This window comes from Ornithodoros turicata, chromosome 5 (genome assembly GCF_037126465.1).
Source record: "Ornithodoros turicata isolate Travis chromosome 5, ASM3712646v1, whole genome shotgun sequence".
Classification (NCBI taxonomy): Eukaryota; Metazoa; Arthropoda; class Arachnida; order Ixodida; family Argasidae; genus Ornithodoros; species Ornithodoros turicata.
The window spans coordinates 5,620,849-5,641,489 of record NC_088205.1 but is presented as its reverse complement, the minus strand read 5'-3'; the positions used below and the strand labels follow the sequence as shown (position 1 = coordinate 5,641,489).

The window sequence follows — 20,641 nt, the reverse complement described above, 5'->3', positions numbered from 1 at the left end:
CGAAAGGTTTTCCGCTCCGGTTATCGTTTCGGTTCAAAGAAAACTGTTCAGATCCGGAGTAAAAAAATAAATAAATAAATAACGGTTCAAACAGGTTCAGTTTCACAACAGGGAGAAATAACAAGACTGGTTAGAAGGTCCTACCATGTGACTTATAGACATAAACAAGGAGCCCGCCTTGCACTCTGGCACGTTGTTCTAGTGTGAGGTTTGCGGAGTTCCCTAACCCAAACGCAGATTGATGCCATGTATTGTGCACTTGAGGTTTTGCGCAGAGTTGTGCACGTTACTCGAAAAAAGTAATTGATTACAGTTACTGTTACTGCTGCACGAAAAGTAATTCTTTACCGTTACAAATTACTTCATCAAAAATGTAATACGCTACCGATTAAAAATGTAACGCGTTACTTTTCCCGTTACTTTTAAATTGTGGGCCATAGCAAAGCCAACAAGCCTGCAGTGAAGGCAACCATGCAGCTCTTGTTGCAAATTCTAATATGACACACCAGCATACATGATAAGTGAAATTCACAAATACATTTGAAAGCAACATACAAAACACATACACGCGTTTATTACAGATTTATACATACATTTAAAACAACATCGAAACTTCGGCTTCTTTTGTTACTGTTGTTATGTTCAGCCCCCACAATTTATCAATACAGTCACCTATTTTACTGTTGCTCTAGTAGGTCGCGGTTGTAATATTATCATATCATCATATTATCGCGGTTGTATCATATTACTGTGGTAATAACGCGTGTGTATAACAGGTGTGGACTAGAGACGGCTGTCACAGTGACCTCTGCGTCATTGCTTCAGTCGAACTGGTGGTGGAACAGAAGAACAGATTGGCTTGCTGAAAAGGGTTGCCATTGTTGACAGAAGGTTAAAGAAGTAATCAATTACTCAGTAATTGATTACCGTAAATTGTAATAGGATTACTTGGAAAATTACTTGCTCACAAAATTAATTGATTACGTTAAAAAATTACTGAAAAAGTAATTGATTACTAGTAACGCAATTACTAGTAACGCGTTACGTACAACTCTGGTTTTGCGTTGCGTACCTTTGAGAGCCAAATAGTTCAATTTTCAATTTGAACCGAAAGCATATTTTTGGCTTCCATCTAACATAAAATTTTATTTCGGTTTTCGTTCGGTTCCGGTACGCCCAAAAATAACGTTCTTTTTCTTCTTTTTTTTTCTTCATGCCAAACGTTTTTGTACAGCGTATGCCACTGAAATCTGCACTCTAAGAAACAAGGAGTAATACGGGGCTTCTAGTCCCCTATACATTGTAATTTGTCCCCATTTTAGTCCCATGATCCCGAAATTGACTCCCCAGTACTGTAAATAGCCACTGAACTTCGCAGCTAGTCTCCCGAATGTAACAGTCCTCGTAAATATGTACTATTCGTGAATTTGATGGAATAAAGCTATATATAACTCAGCTAACTTGGCAATTTTCCGCCCACACAGAGGAAGAAATAGTTAGCGGTTCCTTGTTTGAGAAATTGTGCCCTATGAATGTCGCAAGATTTTAAATCACTCGACATATCACGGTTGACGATTTAATTCGAAGTATTTTTTATTCATGCACGCACGAATTATGTACCTGGGTCTGTTAGAACCGAGCGTGAAATGCAGTTCCACACTCTGTGACATTCATCTAGTCCCATGGATTTACTCCCGAAAGTGACTAATTTTTTGTGGCAACCCATTTAGTCCCCTAAAGGACTAACATTACTCTTTTTTTTTTCTCGTAGAATCGTGTAACAGATTGTGGATAACAATTTTGCTCAAGTTTGCTGTTGTTGTCGTCTTCTCCGCTACGACGTCTGAACAGTCTCACTTACAAAGAGAACCAGAACTATAATTATACTATATTCTTATACTTATCTTATATTATTCTTATCTTATACTATATTATAAATAGGGCCTGACTTTTTAGGGTTAAACCCGTATCCGCCCGATATTTACCCCCCGAACGAAATTTGTAAAATTCGGGTTTAACCCGAATCTATCCGAAAACATCCGGGTCGCGTGGCACACTGATAAGCATGCATTAAAATAAAGTTTGATAACATTGCTAAACATTAGTTCCATGTTAAGACAAATTTTTATTAAACAAACAAAATATCACCCGAATTCCTGACAACAGTATATGCCGTAACGGGATTTAACCCGAATACACCCGAATTTTCAAATGGAAAATATCACCCGATATTTACCCCCCGAATTTGGCCAAAAATAAAACCCGAAAAAGTCAGGCCCTAATTATAAACTATATTCATTCTCCGTGTTATGAATGCCAATCTCGCAAGATGTTCGAACCCGGTATGGTTAGCAAGAACTCATCCTTATATGTATTTAAGGCTTTAAATGTGCAAGCATCAAGGGTACTCTTGCTTGGTGCGACGACCTATTCGAGCAATGCAGCTCGCGGTCAAATTTCAGTTTCGAAAATGATCCCAGGAAGAAAAAATAAATACGAGAAAGGGGACCCTGACAGGCCGCAAGAAAGAGACAAAGCCCCCGGACGTTACTGTACGGAGAATAGCCAACCGAATACCACGTGAAAGAGTTCTACCGTGAATAATGCTCCGCTAAAAGTGTGCGTAAGATTTCGTCAGGGTGATCTCCGTTTTTCAAATTTATTTCATATTCGATGGATTCGTTTTCATTTTCTTATAGCTGTCAGTAGAATATACGACCCGCTTTCTTTGCACACTGGTTTCATCATTGGGTGGGTTTCATCAATAACTGTTGTGGGTGGATAGGTATGTAACCGGTAGGAGGAGTGTCGTTAGTTCAGCTTGTACCGTTGGTTTTCACGGTATACGGTATGACGCCAGTTATCAGATTTCTTTGTGGAGGCAGACCAAATGCGTTGGTGCACAACGTGATCTTTCGGGGAGACCAAAACTCGAGTGTTTTACTCAGTAATGTAATGTGTTTACTCAAATGTAATTTAGTAACGAGTAAAAAAGTAACGCGTTACTCCGGTCGTTACTCTGTATTCACACAAATTATACCTGTCTTTGTGTGCCCCAGAAAAAAAGAATAAAAAAGCAAGGAAAGAAAAAAAGGTTAAATAGCGGAACAGCTGCAACAACACGAAAAACAAAAACGCTTAGGACAGGTAGATCTGTACGTCGACTGAATTTATCGCCCGGGAAGACGTTGACCCGATTGTGGAAGAACATTGCCTGGAACCTCCCCATGACTCACTAAACCTCTAAACCTTCAGGTACCACCATACTGGTGTAGGAAGAGATTAGGGAGAGAGACCCTGAAATTCCAGAACGTTAGTACAATGACCTGTACTTGCTATAGTAGAACGATCCAACAAAGGCTGACGGCACGAGGGGCTTGACTTGGGGCAGAACATCTGAAAAATAAGTTAATCTCTGCCGGAAAAGTAATCAATTACTGAGTAATCGATTACTCCAAAATGTAATTGATTACTCGAAAAATTACTTTCACAGTAAAGTAACTGATTACTCGAAAAATTACTCAAAAAAGTAATTCATTACAAGTAACGCAATTACTAGTAACGCGTTACGCACAAGTCTGGTTACTGCACAGCAGTTGATCACGAGCGCGGTGTACAGATGTCGCCACTTGATTGTTCCAGCGCCAATATATACAATGACACAGCGTGCAAATGATGCATTATGGGTGTGTGTGTGGGAGGGGGGGGGAAGCTGCAGGTGGCGCGCACCTGCAAAAATGTGTGTATCATTTCACAATGCGCACGTATTTATGGCGCTGAAACATCTTTTGTGGTCGTGCGCTATTTTTACGGAGCGGCGAGGTTCCGGTAATTGGTGCAACCGTTTGTCACGTGACGTTGTGGTCCAGTCACTTGACAATCGCCCTGCGGCGGTCGTATGGAAATAGAGTGAAAATCAGGCTTACACAACGTAACGCAAATAGTTACTGGAATGCAAAACTTGTAAAATTTCGTCCGGATAGGGAAGGAGTTTTGATAGTAGCGAGTTTTAGTAGAAGTCGTAAGCACTCTACGAAAGCGATGCGATAAAGGAAGCAGTCAAATGAAAGATCAGCAATGTGATGTCAGACATTTGGAAGGAAATAAGGCATTTGGCTCATGTTTTCGGAGTCGTTACCGTGAGCGCCTTTAGCGAGTTTGAGTCGCAAAGAAAAACGCGGACGGACACACGTTGACAGGCATACACTCTGCCCTTTCAAAAAGTTTAATGAAGCCGCAGTTCCAAGCATTGTTGCTCTCCTTGCTTGGCGTAGTACTGCTGCCCCTGTCCATGTTCCAAAAAAAAAAAAAAAAAAAGGAAACAGAAAAAAGAGAGAGAAGAAGAAAAACAAAACAAAAAACTGGCAGATATGAAGCAAGTTACAGGGCCATCAAATCGCGAGAGACTTTGTTTATTTGAGGTCGCCTTTCGCTACGTGCGCGGTTCTACCTGTCGATTGTGGTCCGCAGCAAGATCTTCTTCCATACGTACATTTCCTTATAGGACGGTTCATAATGCCGCTGTTATAGGTGGCGTGCACGTGACGTCACACCATAGCTTTACCCTGCTTTTTCCCTCTCTCTGGTGCACCGCCGCACCGCACCTATGCTGGGGGCGACGAGAAGCCGGTACGTAGGCGGCGCTATTCTTCACATGCCATGACATGATGACATGTGAACCGGCAACCGTCGCCGCCGTTCCCATATATATTTTTTTTTTCTGGGGCACGTGACGCCGACGTCACAGCCGACGCGACTCTTCGAAATGACCAATCTCCATCGGGCGCCCCCTTTCCCGTTTCTTCGCTTCGTCTCGCACCAAGAGAAAGAAGGGTTTTCGGTGATGGGACGTACGGGACAGGACCTTCACGAAATTGAGCATGTCGCCGTAAAACGGGGGAGAGCATGAAACACAGGCGACGACACGAACAATCTCAAACTAACAACTGGCGTTTATTGCACAAGGGGAGGGGCCTTCGCGACTCCTTTCTCTCCTCTCCCCCTTCCCCCATACTTGTGTCTTTGTTCCTCCTTTTCTGTACCTTGTGCAATAAACGCCACTTGCTAGTCCGAGATTGTCCGTCTGATCTGCTGTTTTTGTGCTCTCCCCTTTTTTCGAATATGGACCCATCCCAACACGCCCGTCTTTGCTTATGTTTTTGCACCATGTTTCGCTCACGGACGTCATAAACAACTTACAGCCACAGCAATCCGGGATGCTTGGGAAGGCTTCTTACTAATTTCTCTTGGTGTGTGAAGTTTTTCAGTAATGAACTGTGTATACACACATCGTCCGGCTACCAAAACAAACAAACGGGTCATATTCTTAGTATGTACTTTTGTGATGTCGCGTATTTTATGGTACGGTAACTTATTTTCTGTGCGGCCCTCCACGATGTAATCTGAGGTCAGGGCATCTCGCAAGACTATTTGAATTTGAGGCCCCTGGCTTAGAAGCGCGACTACTTCGTACAGTTCAGCCATCCTCACGGACGCGGTCGCCGTGCAGGAAGTTATTTCTCGAGCCATAGACCATCAACCACATGTGTGACATGTATGCGAAACGTGTGATTTGTCGCTTCTACCTTGTCCGACGCAGACGGCATTAATAACGAGCGAAGAAAGCCCGTGAAGGCGTGCAAAAACGCGACAGCCTTCGCAGTGAAAACGAGCTTCGCCCTACAAGGAAAAAAAAAGGAGACCGGAAAGAAGGATAATAACGTGGCTGCGAAAAATCATTTTAACTACTTCCTCCACGCTCACACATGCGAACGAGCGACTATCATCTTTTTTTCAGAATCAAACGTAAAGAGATAAAAGCGCTGACACCGTCCGCTTATCAGACTTGCTCGACGTTTTCGCGCATGCGCGCGGAAATGGCCTGCCTCGCGAGTTCCTTCCGCTGCCCATTCCGTACCCTTATCATATTTTCTTGGGCACCTCCTAAGAACCTCTTATTATCAGGGATGTCGCGCGGGACATTTGTTAGGCCGCCGCGCTCTTCTGGAGTTTGTGTATCTTTAATGTTTTTTTTTTTTGTATGTTGTTGTCGTCGTATTCTCTGTCTTCTTGGGAAATGATGAAACGAGACTCCCGCCTCTGCACTCGTTGTAGGTCGACGCTGATGATTGGGTTGCTGATGACGATGGCGATGATAAGGTACTTTCGAACGACCTTTGAGGAATGTACAGGAGGTGCGGAGGATGAAATATGCTGATGATGTATCAGGTAGAGAGTTTCGGGAGTACATTAGGGAAAGTATTAGGGGTAATTCGGTCAGCAAACACAATATTTAAGCTTCACCAACGCACGAGGAATGGCCTCAAGGATGGCATTTGACAAAAAGCCAGCGAATATGCTGCAGCCACAGCCTCCTACATACACTCTTAAAAAAAGGGCGTACTTTAACTCCTTTTTTGCCACATATATAACACCCTTTTGGAGAGTACAATTACGCTCAAAAGGGTGTCTCCTCACTCCCTCAAGGGACCTTTTCCCCTACACCTTTTTCCCTACTGGAGAGTAATATTACTCCCCGGCAGGGAGAAGGTGTTATGCTACTCCGTTGAGGGAGTGAAGAGACACCCTTTTGAGCGTAACTGTACTCTCCAAAAGGGTGTTATATATGTGGCAAGGAAAGGAGTTAAAGTACGCCCTTTTTTTAAGAGTGTATGTAGGAGGCTGTGGCTGCAGCGAAAGTGAGAGATCCGGGTTGCCACGTAGGGGAAACATACGCAATAAGATGGGTTCTGAAATAATTGTGCCTCACTATATCCCGTGGGGCGTAGCCTTGAGAGTAATTGAAATTCAGAAGTACAACAACAACAACAACAAAAACTTTATTTGTGACCTTGGAGAGTGGGGAGTTCCATCGCCACAGGCGATACTCTACCCCATTGCTGGTGGGAATGTGGGGAATAAAATAACGAGTCCCGATCGAAGTCCGATGGTGTCCAGAAATGTCACAAGAGCTTTGAGCGCAGAGCGTTGCTGGGCTGGATTGGGCCAGGGACCAAGCAATTTCGATAGGGAGAAAGGGCGAGAGTCCAGCTGACGAAGAGAGTCGGAGAGTGTGGTTCGGGAAGGTTGGTAGTGAGAGCAATGAAGAATATGCTCCAGATCCTCAAGAGCACCACAGTGGCAAATTCAGAAGTATTCCCAGACATATCTGCCTAAATTTCAAGCTGACATAAAAGGAATGAGAAGAGCAAGGCCTGCACCGCCGGTGTCCCGATTTCTCTCCCTACGTGTGTCCCAAGCTTTTTATTTTTGTAAAATTTATTATTATTATTATTATTTTTGTATTTTAAGTGGCAGTAGCGGCAGTGGAGAGAACCACCACCGCTACCCAAATTTGTAACGGAAATACATTTTCAGCTGCAAACAAAGGGGTTGCTACTCAGCTGCTGAATGAAGTAGCGAATACGGTAGCGGCGCTACTACAATGCTTCTACACGCCGCTATGTCAAACGCTATTTCCGATGCACGGAACAAAAACAGTTGCATACATTGAGGATGAATCGATACTGTACCGACGTAAACAAAAATCACTGTCACAATATCAATTGGTTCGTTCGTTGTATAACTATTGCGGCAACGAAGCAGTCACGCCAGACGCATTAAACCGACATCACCGTATACAATATGGGATCAATTTACTACCGATGTAATGCTAACGCAAGTCCTGCTTTTGCAATTGAAACGCATATGAGCATGAGGAATGGTTGCCTTCGTAATTCGATTTATGGCCCACAATCACCATTTTTATGCGGGGCATATATGTCGTGTTTCTTTAATAACGAAAGATCGTCTAGCGCTCTTTGACAAATAAGTGCTGTAGCACTTATCAAGGCTCCTAATATATTTATATAATAATATATATATATAATAATCCTAAGAAATATCCTAATAATAAATTAATATATTTATTAGGAACCCTGATTCTTGGATGTGTACAGACTGTGATCTTGCATACATGCAGCCTATGCATGAGGTACGCTTATGAAGTGAACGAGGGCTTCTTTCCCATGTGCTCTTTGTTTGTCATACCCATATCTATGCTACTATGTACATTGTGTGTAGAAGATTCGGAGTTGCATACAGATATATGGGGGTGGAAACTGTATGTATCAGATACATTAAGTATGCGTCATTAAGGAATACGTTCGGCGTGTTATTTCCCGTTTTCGCTTGAGTCAGCCACAGCGGTTCTTGACTAACCCCCGAATTGATATATGTGGGTGGCATGATATCGACTTGACTTGCAGCTCCCTTGGAAGCGTGTCAATGCACTTCGGAAACCCTCCTCGGCTTGAAGCGTTATTATGCAGCGAGCTCGACTTGACACGTGTAGTGCGAATTTCAAGTCTGCGCTCGAGCTACCTTGAACCCGACTTGGATAGCTCTCCAGTACGGCAGCTTCGGGATGCCACGCGACACTCAGACTCTTGTCTTTGCTTTACGTGAGCTGATGCGTCATTAGTTTGTTTGCCGGGCCTTTGCACAAGTGTTGGCGCCAGCTAGACTAGAACGACTAGACTAGAACGACTAGAAGACTAGAACTAGAACTAGAGCTAGACTAGAACTAGACGTATGACTCCTGACGCTAAGGAATGTCTTGTTTCCATACTGTAAAGCAAATTATAAGTGCAAAATTGTACGAAAATCTCGCCCCCAGCCGCAGTTAAAGTTAGCCAGCGGGGAGGGTTCATGAAATATACGCTAGACGTCTTGCGTGAAGACAGGTCTTGGCGCAGACTAGCAGAAGTCAAGATGCACAAGTCTAGACAAGTCATATGTAAGAATTCGGAGGTTACGTTAGGGACTTGCAAGCGGCGGTGCGTTCCGCCGGCCTCGCTTCACTGACACGTGACACTACTAGTATTCGCCGTTCATATGCTGGGAAGGGACGTGTGGAGACAAGCAGACAACCGAACAAGGATGTAGCATGGACGGCGTTATCCTCACAGGGGTGGCATCCAATGTATTGCTCCGTAGACGAAAGCGTGCTGGGTGAACGCAATGCATCCTGGACAGGTCCTGGTCGTACGTCACAGCAAACGTCAAGGCACACGTGACCTTAAAGATGGCGGCGCCTGTGATCGGCGGCCAAACCGTTTGTAAACAATGCGGTTGTTGTTTCTGGACGACGTTTTGGATGTTTTTCGATCACGGTAATTATTTTTATCCGATAATCTCGCAGTAAAACGCGCAGTTTTACACATAAAGCCTCGTATTGTTGACAGCTTCCAAAGATGTGATGACGACCGCGCGTAATTCTTACCGAGCCGATGCGATGTACTTAAACTAAGGTGAAATGAGCTACCATGTTACAGAAGAAGCACCGCATAGTTTACGCTGGCAAAATACGGCCATCTCTTGGTGTTAAGACGGTGAAAATATGTCGGTAAACGGCAAAACGACATGTAAACAAAGTCACATGACCTCAAAATGACGTTTTCTATGACGTGCGACCAGGACAAGATGGCAGTTGCCAAAAGCACCCGCTTGAGGGTAGTTACAACAATGGCATTACAGCATGATAACCACAGGGGTTTGTGTCACCCCTGTGGTTATCATGCTGTAATGGATCCCTGGACATTCCGGCATACCAGGAAACGATGCAGTGGATGCAGCAACTTGGCGGACATGCCGGCACTTCCTGGTACTTCCGGTGTACGGCTCACACGTCAAAAGTTCACTTGGACACCGCTCCAGCATATGCGAATCGGGAAAGAGCCACCCTGGCAACGCCTTCATAACAAGGGTCACCCCTCTAACTGTTTGTTTATTATTGACCTGTAAAAGGGGAATGAAGGTGAAGGGGAAACGCAGAGAATCGAACTGTAAAAATGAAACCAAAACACCCTAATAAAATAGCCACAAATAAAACCAAAACACCCTCCGCCGTTATTTCTACTAAGTACCACCATGGTCCGCAGGCCGGAATGGCGTTCAATTTAACTCTGATGCGAGCTGTACATTACTTGCTCGGCCGTTCTGCTAATGCTCTCGAGAATGAGCAAGAGAATGGGGCATTGACGTTTGACTACAAGCGGATCGACACTGAGCAGGATAGATCCAGATATGTCGTTCTTTGTACAGCCGCTGCCAGACTTAGCGGCCACGCACCAACGCGTGGCCGCTGTGTCTTGAGGCCAGGTCGCAGCACGCAGTCCAGCCTTTGGCCAGCGTGAGTGCGTATTAGAGTCTGCTTGCAGGTGCGATAATCGCTGAGCATGCGGAGCCTTTCGTTCTCAAGTGTATTTCTCAACCCTAGGTATAGGGCCGGATCCAGTCTCAAATTCAGAGGCAAGTGCTCCGCGCCGTAAGCGTCGAGCAGGCCATGCGCTAGAGCGTTACCGTTAAGTCTGACGGCGACACTCTCTCGCGCGGGTGGTTACGCAACCGAATAATTCGCCTTTGTTGAGCTCTTTCCGTACTTCACTTCACTTCTGTGCAACGTTCAGCATGGCTACTACTGCTCCATCGTACCTTAAAGTAGCATAGAAGTCATTTTTAACACCCAGTTTTCTTCCTATAAAACTGTTAAGTTTGCCAGTAAGATGCACCATGCGAAGTAATTTACACCACAGAGTCATAATTATCGCAGAAATTGAATTTAAAATACGCCGCAAAAAGCGACCGTGCGCAACGGTGGTGAAGAGCAGTACCAGCCTGTGATCTGCCTGGAACCTCGCGCTGACGCTATAAGGAGAACGCTCGCTGATTGGCCTAGAAAAATGTTGTCCGCTACTCCGCTGTCGTCTGCTACTCGGCTGTTCGGGGTTCTGATAAAGCCTTTCTCCTTGCTCGGTAATGCTTCGGCCGCTCTTTCTATCCCCAATTCTCCGGGAAAACTGGCAAAACAGGTTTACGGCGGCAAAGAGACAATGCGCTGACCCCCACTGACCGGCAAACCAGAACGAGTCTCCTTATGCCGTCATCGGTGACGTGCCATCATACCTCCTCATCCTCGTTATAGCTGTAGTGGCGAGTTAAGGGTGAAGGCGCGGAGCTATGTTTATGTGAGTTTTTTTCTGGGAAACAAATTGCACACATCAAAACCTTTCGCGCTATTCGGTATAATGACACACACACTTTCATCAGATGTCTTAATCTGAAAATTTTTTAGATGGCCCTCTGTACTCCTTTAAGCGAAAGCTTACCCTACCTTAACCGTACCTTTAGTGAAAGCTTAATTTTGAACACCCTGTATGTGACGTATAGACCAGTTTACGCGGGTGACGTCACAAGGGCGGTGTGGGCAAAACAAATTGTAAACGGAAAGAGGCCTATGGCCTCTTTCCGTTTACAAACAAAAGACGCCATTGTTGTGTGGGCAACCACACGAACGCGACTCCTGATTGCCGTATGTAATTGCAGATTGATTCAGGTGTTGTCGAATGGTAATTTCTGGCAAACTGTGTCACATTATTCTCATTGTCCCGGACTCTCTGTTAATTTGTTTTGCCCACACCGCCCTTGTGACCTCACACGCGGAAACTGGTCTATACGTCACATACAGGGTGTTCAAAATTAAGCTTTCACTAGCACTTTATAAATAGGCGAACAAAAGAAAACTGGTGCTACTTTTTTTGTTCCTTGAGTAAGAAACAGGTGCTACATAATTAGCAGCACCTGTTTCTTACACAAGTAGCGTAAAGTTATCATCCGGTTTCCTGTCATCGCTGTGTTCGCGTAGCGCTCGTGAAAGCTTAATTTTGAACAGCCTGTATAAATGGTTCCTTCTGTAGAAAATGTCTTCTCGTACATTCGTTGAAAGTAACTCTAAGCGAAGCGACGACAGCTTCCAAAGATGCAGAAAGCCTGGCAGAGCTACGTCGAAGCGCAAGAAACATCCTCAACGCTATTGACGCTGCTCTCTCATTACCATAGCGATAAGTCTTCACGGTTCACATTATACAAATAAGACCCTGTCAAGCATCTTCTTTTCGTGTAAGGAGCTCAGTTTCTTCATTGAGCCTGAGCCGTGATAACTTACCCCCTAGCTGCTTCATACAGCACACATATATCCGTTGTCGTCGAAGAAGCCGCTGTTCATCTTTGTTGAACCGTACTCGTGTTCGCCGTTCCGCGCTAACGACGTGGCGTTGAAAACGTTCGCGAGAAAGCGCCATAATTTCATAGTCGCAAAGAATGATTGCGTCCGCCCTGGGGGCCCGGTTTGCAAAAGACGGAGACCGTCGACGAGGGAGTTCGTTACTTTCATTATCGATTGACGGACCCGGGAAATTCTCGATAAAATATAACCTCGTTCCCTGTGGGTGCCAGCCAGAGAGAGGAAAAAAGGGCCGAGAGACACGTTTTCAGTGGCGCGTAAAGGAATTCCGTGCTAGCGAGCTGCGCAGTAGCCTTTGGTTTACGACTCGATTTTTATGTGTGCATTCAGAAATGGTGGGTGCGTGGATCATGGGGACTGCGAGTTTGATGTCAGGCAGTGAGGGATGCTTGTTAGGGAATGTGGAAAAGGTGGTTTGGAACGCCTGCGTTTTATAGTTGTGTTGATTGCCGCGACATTGTTGAACTGGTGATGAATGACGGGGTGTTTGGAGTTTGTGTCTTTGCCAGGGCATGGTCGCGACGCCGGCGCGCAAAGTGAAGTTGATGTCCACATTAGTTTTACATAAATCGCAGTCCTTGATCCTTACGTGGGAGTCATAGTGTGAGATTTATTAGCTCTGTTTTACGTTGCACGGTGAATGGCGAGCCGAGATCAGGATTTATTTAAAATTGAAAACATGTTTAGGTGCGTATTTTGTATCTCGCTACAACAACAACAACTAAATCATGACTATGACCTGGGGTGATTCACCGCTTGAGAGCAGTACCCTACCCCATTACACGAGAAGCATGAGATGTGAAATATGAAAATGAAGTTATGTGCAAGTACAACTCGAACTCCCGTCCTCTGGTTGCGCAACGCTATACGTCGCACAAAAGGAAGAAGCACATGAAAGAAGCGCCAATGGTCCTTGAGATGCAGGGGAGGACCCTACAGCGTCTGGAGCAAGCCGGTAGCCAAGAGGAACTCCAAGAACATCAGAAGTCTTCGACGGTGTTGGACATGGCTCTGACATGGGCCAAGAATTGCAGCCAGGTTGAACGTCTGTCGGCTAGCACCACTCAGCTGAGCACAGAGTTGCCGCCTCTCCGTTTCGTAGAGCTTACATTCTAGTATCTCGCTACGGTAAATTAACGAGGATTCAAAACCAGGCAACGTAGTGGTGGAGGAGGCAATTAAACATACAAGAATAAGCACACACACACACACACACACAAAAGCTTCAATGCTAGCATGGCGTAATGGACCCTTTTCACATACGCGTCGTATCGTAGTGGCTCTCCAACGAACCAGGCTCGGCCCGCGTCAAAACAAATTCACGTGGATAGCACAACGGGCCAACACCGGTTCGCAGTGGGTCCCATGGGTCCCATCCCCCAGCAGGTCGCGCCATTCGTCCGATCTCCCCACTGGTCCCCACTTGCAGGTCCCCCAAGGTCGCCATTTTGCCATGTATTTCTTCCTATCCCGATGCGCGCAATGCCGGAGGCCGCCCTTACATACCCCATTGTTACCAGACGTTGGCTTGCGTGGATTGTAGCGCGCTAAAGATCCAGTTGAAGCACAATCCAAGCCAGGCCAAGTCACCGAAGGAGAAATGGACGACTGCAGCGCCTGCGGCGCCTGGTACGACAGGTACGCTATGTGATGCATGCAGCCGTGCACTAGATCCTTCCGATCGCTCAGCACGTTTAAAAACGGGACCAAAAAGTGAAACACGACAGCGAAAGTTGTTATACGCGTTTTATTTGGACATATAAGGAGTAGATTCATTCGCAGAAACAACAAAAACATTTTGCCGCTAAACTTAGCGCGCTGAAGTGATCCGGAACGGCAACAGTGGGGTATCTAGTGGCGGCCTTCTTCGTTGCACGCTTTTCCGAGGTGAGTTTGGGGGACCTGCCCACTTGTGTCGTCCCCATAGCGCGCCATCTAGTGAACACGGAGATAATCCTCTCCGGCGCCTCAAGGTCATGCGCATGCGCATATAGGCCATTGTGAAGAAGGTCCATTGGTAGCATCTCTGACCGCCAATCAAAGGGTATGTGTTCGAATCTCACTGCCGGTGCCTTTTCTTCAACTGCCGATATTCAACAGAACCTGGCATTCAGGTTGAAGATCCATGACGCCTATACGGTAATAGACATTCCATACAGGAATTTCAGCATAACGCAAATTTTGATAGTTTTCAGCGTAGATTTCAGATCGAAAGACTACAATTCTTCTGTAAAATTTTTAAGGGTGTATACAGGATAGATCGACATACCTAAGCCGGGCTTGTTAACCGGCGTCCGACTAGAAATTTTCGTGTCAATATAATATATAAAGAACCCGAGTCACGAATAAACTCCTTCAAATATTATTTCTTTCTGCGTGCTATGCATGGGTGGAATAAATACCCTTCGTCTATACCAAGTGCAACAAATATTGAGCAGTTTCTTGTACAGTAAACTTTTTACACTTTTTTGGTGTAAAGGGCTTGTCCCAGGGCGCACACCTTTTCGGTGTTGCCTTTTACACCCCAATGAAGGGTGTTTTCTGACACACCCTTTAATTAGGTGTTTTTCTCTTATAATGGGCATTTAGAACCGAAAACACCCTTAAGAGGGGAGTATTCTATTGAAAACACTTTTTAGGGTGAAGTTGTTTTCTGGCAAATACTCCCTCTCAAAGGACTAGTGTAATACGACCTCCCGGGGCAGCATGCCCAGACATACACTTCGACGTTCTTGCTTCTATGGCAAGCAGCACCGCGGCAGGCTTCCAGCCGTGGTTCCATCGTACAACTTTAACCGGAGCGCAATGCCTCACAGCACGCCTCGTTAGCTTGGCGTTAATGCCGAAGTATAGCTTATGTTGGCGTATCGGATGGATCATATACTGAAATAGAATTTGTTGGGGCACGTTCGTTAGGTGTTGTGGGGCGGAAAACGTTTGTAACGATGACGGGTATGCGTTTTTGCAATTAATACGTACGCCTGCAACGAGTCAAAGATACCAGCCAAATTCCTGATATCCTTCCCTGTCAAATATTGTGTTTTTAACTCTGGTTACCGCCTATAATGTGGTTATTGCTGAGCGGAGCTGTGAAACCAACATAATTTTTATTTCACGAATTAAAACACAATTTTTAACACCATATTCCCAGTTCAAATGACGTGTGGAAAAGTGTATTGGACATAAACACCTCTTTCAACACCTCACTTTACACCCTTAATGATCGTAAAATGTGGTCTATGTCCGATACTATACTTTTAATGCTCTTTTTTCACCCTTTCCTTGAGTCTGCGGGATAGAAAAGTGTTTTTTTTAAACGAATGCACCTGTTCTGAGCAAATAAAGGTGTAAAATGATTTACAATGTGTGGTGATTCAGGGTCATTTGCCCACTTGATGTACGTATTGAACTTATGTGGTCATTTCCACACGTACTGATTATGCAGCTCACTCCTACTTGAGCCCCAACAAGGACTTGTAGCATATGCAAATAAATAAATGTTTGTTAGCTTGGTGTTGTATAGCACATCCTTTGCTTGCCGTGGCTATATGAAACATAGGGGTAAATATTCAACTGTGTAAACAATATACTACTACTACTACTACTACTACTACTACTCATAATAATAATAATAATAATAATAATAATAATAATAATAATCAAGACCCCTATAGTAAGCGGAGATTCGATAGGATAACGCAAGGTACTCCACAACGTTACGTAATGTAGTTCAGTAGCCTATTGTTATGTTTTAACGTATCGTCCTAAAGGTTTTCTACAACGCATAATTACACCGGACATCACTTGCGGGGCCAAATGCCAATAAATATAGAACACTGTATATTGTACCACCTTGTGTATTACTGGTTCTGGTCATGATGAACTTGTATTGTATTGCTTGTGTGACGTTAACCTTTTGTTTATTCGGGTGAAACCCCCCTGCCCCCCCACTCCTTCCTGCTGTCCTCTCTCCATCTGTCCACATCTGTACACCGCTCATAGTCACAGTTGCTTCGAGGCGCTAACGCGGAGTAATAATAATAATCATCATCATCATCATCTTTCAGATGAACTTCGTGCGGCAGTTTCAAATGATGCTGTTCTGCGTAAATGCCAAATGTGATGCAACGGGTGAGTCTGACGTTACGTTCTTTTACATCCGAGGTGTTTAATTATATTCCACTCGCAAATAAATGTCACTTAGTTAAGCTCCCCAGGCACGGAATTCATTGGTCACCTACAGGGTTAGTATAGCAAACGTTACACATTTCAAACGCATCGTAAAAATAGAAGACAGGGTTTAGCCAACCCCAAACTTCACAGACTGGTAGCCATTTTTCTGAAGTTTTGTTGGATTGTTTTTTGTGAGTGTTACGGTCCTGTAGAAGAAAAATTAAAAATCAAGCAAAATCTCACCCTGTGCATTTTCTATGGCCTATATCAGTCAAAAGCCACCATTTTCTCCTGCCTGAATTTTAGTTTCACTTCACCACACACAGGTGGCGCCAACATAAAAAAGAGGAGGAATTAGCACCTAATTATCAGAATGGGGCATGTGACATCATTGTAGGCAGCGCCGCCTGTGTAATGTGATGTGAATGTGATGCAACCGCCAGAAAAAAAAATGGCGGTGTTTGCGTGAGATAGGCCATTGAAAATGCATGGGGCGAGATTTTGCTCGATTTTTAATTCTCTTCCTACGTGACCACAGCGTTTACAAAAAAAATACCAACAAAACTTCAGACAAATGGCTATCAATCTTCAAAGTTTGGGGTAGGGTAAACCCCATCTTCTTACGATTTTTTACGATGCGATTGAAATGTGTAACGTTTGCTAGACTAACCCTGTACAATATACGAGAGACTGCAGAGTTGTACACGTTACTAAAAAAAGTAATTGATTACCGTTACCGTTACCTTGTACGAAAAAGTAATTTTTTACCGTTACAAATTACTTGCCGGAAAAAGTAATGAAGTAACGCCTTGAAAAGTAACGCGTTACTTTGCCAATTACTTTCGATATCTGATGAAAAGATATTAAAAAAAAGATACGAAAAATGATATCCAAAAAAAAAAAGGAAACATAGCCTCGACATCGTTGTGATATCGACAGTATTCCGCACAAGACTGACAGGGGCTCATGGTCACAAGAGTGGCGTTAGGTTATCGGGGTCGAGAGTTCTGATAAAAATATGTCGAGAGGTTGAGAGTTTTGAGAGTTCTGTGAAAAGAGTCCCAACTGGAACTCCCGCAAATGACTCATCAGGTTCACGGTACAATCTACAGTCCAACTTACTGCATACAGGCCGGGTTACGGATAGATAGTACACATGAATGGGGAGAGGACAGTGGACTCAAAAATACACTACACGTGCGGAACACTGTGGCAATTGACCTCGGGGTCCTCGGGTAAGTAATTGTTGCGGGAAAAGTCCTAGAGATAAGACAGCTGCCTTGCACCGAACTTGCAGAGGGCAGTTGGTTTTGTCTTCTCGCGGCGGTGAATCATCCCATATATGTGTGTGTGCGTCGTCCCGAACAATGTGGATTCTTTAGTTTCCAAGTAATCGATTACTTGGTAATTGATTACTGAAAATGGTAATTGAATTACTCAAAAAATTACTGGGCCCCAAAAGTAATCGATTACGTTACAAATTACTCAAAAAAGTAATTGATTACTAGTAACGCAATTACCCGTTACCCGTTACGTACAAGTCTGCGAGAGAGCCAGTTTATTGTGCGTCCTTCGAAGTCAGACGTAGAACAGCGTCCGAATCCCCTTCTGCACGCTCAGCAGCACATCGCTGTCCCCGCGCCGTCGTCGTTTTCTGCTGGCTTCACTTACGTTCGGCCCCACTTTCGATTTATTTAGTTCTTTCTCGGCCGGTCGGCGGTTTATTGCCGGAACAGTGAGAACACCTGGCACGGCAAAATTTCGTCGTACCGATGTGCCATTTTGCTTCGCAGTTATACGGCGTCTCCGCGCGAATATTTTCATTATTTCCTCATTGCCTCGGTGGGCCAAGTTACGGATCAGGCTACGACGCGTAATTTCCGATGCAAGTCACGTACGGTTCATATTGACAAGTTTTTTTTTTTTCAGTCTTCCTTTCTATTTTTTTTTTACTACAGCGTTCTCTGTCGTATAATTTTTCTTTGTAAAGAAAGGAAGCCAACATAGCAGTGTTTCAGTCAGGACAATGGAGCAACGTAAAAAAAAAGAACATAAAAAAATAAGTCACTCTCGTTTTATTAACATTTTTACTTCTCCGCTTGACACTTTTTTGCATCTCATTGGACTTTATGTCACGCTAGAAGCACTCTCGATGCAAGTGCGTGCGAAGGTTTCTAATTTAAATTATAATTAAGTCAACTCAAAGTTCTCTTGTTCGCACTTTCTTCCGCCTCTTCAAAAAAAAAAAAAAATTTATAATCTGAAAAAAAAAAAAAAGAAACAGGGAGATAAAAAAAAAAAGACCCTGCCTGAAAGTTATGCTAAGTTATGAGGAAAAAATAATGTAAGGGTGTAATTTTTTATTTTCTTTTTTCGTCCTGATTCTGAATTCGTGTCGTTCACCGTAGAACGTTCCCGAAATGAATGCGTGGGAAGCGTGCACTCGACGGACCGAGACTAATTGAATTTCTTCCATGCTTCAACATGTACAAAAGTGCAAGGCACTACTCCGCAAGAAGGGTTCGCGCTGGACGTCGTCCCTGAGGAAACCTTCAAGATCAGCTGATCTTCCTCGTTTTATTCGTCCATTAACAACGTCACATAACATACATACATACATACATACATACATACATAGGAATAGACAGTCTGTACATTCTATAGATGTTGCTGCTGTTTCACCCTTCACATGTTTCACCCTTCACATGTTTCACCCTTCACACGTTTCACCCTTCACACGTTTCACCCTTCACACGTTTCACCCTTCACATGTTTCACCCTTCACATGTTTCACCCTTCACATGTTTCACCCTTCTCATGTTTCACCCTTCTCATGTTTCACCCTTCTCGGGCTCTTCCGCAGGAACGCTAATGGTCGACAGAAAATCCCAGAGTGCTTAGCGCCGCTTTGAACTGTGGGAGCTTACTAATACGAAGGTATTCCAAAAGCCAGGAATCATAATGCAGGAAGGAAAAAATAACACCGACTTAACATAAGGGAGACGTAAACGTCTGATAAAATTGGTGTCTTTGTTATGGTAAGTCGGTGTTATTTTATCCTTCCTGCTTAGGTCCATAGGTTGAAAGAAACGAGTGGCCTCCAAACTGTGTCGATTTCTCTCCTACCGGTCCATTGTCCACGGCGTGGCAAGGTCAGTGAAAGCGAGACGTGAAGGATTATTCTTCGTTCCCCCCACTCAGTAAGCACCCAGGATGCAATGCGTGCGCAAGGAGCACTGGGATTCTCTGAAATCGTCTGTTGGCAAAATAGTACAGATAGCAAATGTTTAAGGAAGCAGGAGACGTCCGTAAGGATCGGTGGCAAACCATTTAATGACAGTAATGGCGGAAGAGAAAATCGAGGGCGGAAGCTCACGAGCTCCCGTGTCCCTGCGATCCTGTCGTCTTCCTTAACACTCCCCGGCGCGGAAGTACAAGTCAATCAGCTTCCAATTTGTAGAGAAGTTGTACTGGCCGGCTTACGGTTTTCCCTCCTGGCAAGTTGATCCTACAGGATCTAACCCTTCCATCTGGGCTCTGTGTTACGTGACTCACACGTCCTAGAGGCCACGATGTTCGCGGCCTTGACTCTGCAGCAATGAGTACTAGGTCCCCGACGGCGACGCTGTGCCGCTGTGACCCAGTATGTTTCCGCCGCAACTACCTCGGCGGCCGTCAAAGGTCCCCTCCTTTCGGCTGTGGTATGCCTACAGTTGTGCAGGAATCTTGACACCCAAGCGGTAACTCTCAGCAGCCGGTGGAGCGAACTGTATTTGGCAACATCCATTAGGGTAGTAGTAGCCAAGATGGGTACGCAGCACGCCGTCTGGGCCTTCGTTTCGTTTCGTACCTCGACGCAGGGTTCATCCGGAGTACGCCATGCTGGAGGCCAAGACTCTCGATCCATAAGCCACGAGGGCCTCTGCCACCATACACTGCTGTTCAGCAATTGGAGGCATGAAGTGCCTCTCGCGAGAAAGTCCGCGGGATTTTCTTTGCCGGGGCAGTGGCGCCACTGACTAGGCTCCGTACCAGCCAGTATCTCCGACACCCGGTTCTGTACAAAAGGTTTCCAGTCGTTCGTCGATCCGTAAATCCAGTAGAGTGTTATCTCAGAGTCCGTCCATAACACAGTGGGTACGGTGGACAAAGATAACGTCGTCTGTAAGAATCTCATAAGCCTGGTGGCGATGACGGCACCCATTAATTCGAGTCTCGGTAAGGAGACCGTTTTGACCGGGGCCACCCGAGACTTTGCCAAAAGAAGATCCGCACTGTAATGACCGTCCCTGTCGAGCGTCACCAGGTATGCGGCCGCACCGTATGCTCGCGGACTCGCGTCGCAAAACATATGCAGCGCGATGCTGCCCTCCGACATCTTCCCGC

The 20,641-nt window shown here is 44.9% G+C and overlaps 1 long non-coding RNA gene across 1 annotated transcript in view; it reads left to right on the top strand.

The window, feature by feature from the left end:
* LOC135395274 (uncharacterized) overlaps positions 1–20,641 on the top strand; it is a 34,225-nt gene that overhangs the window by 2,131 nt on the left and 11,453 nt on the right. The window contains exon 2 of the long non-coding RNA XR_010423006.1: positions 16,150–16,213. This is a non-coding gene — a long non-coding RNA (uncharacterized LOC135395274). The remainder of the gene's footprint in view (positions 1–16,149; positions 16,214–20,641) is intronic.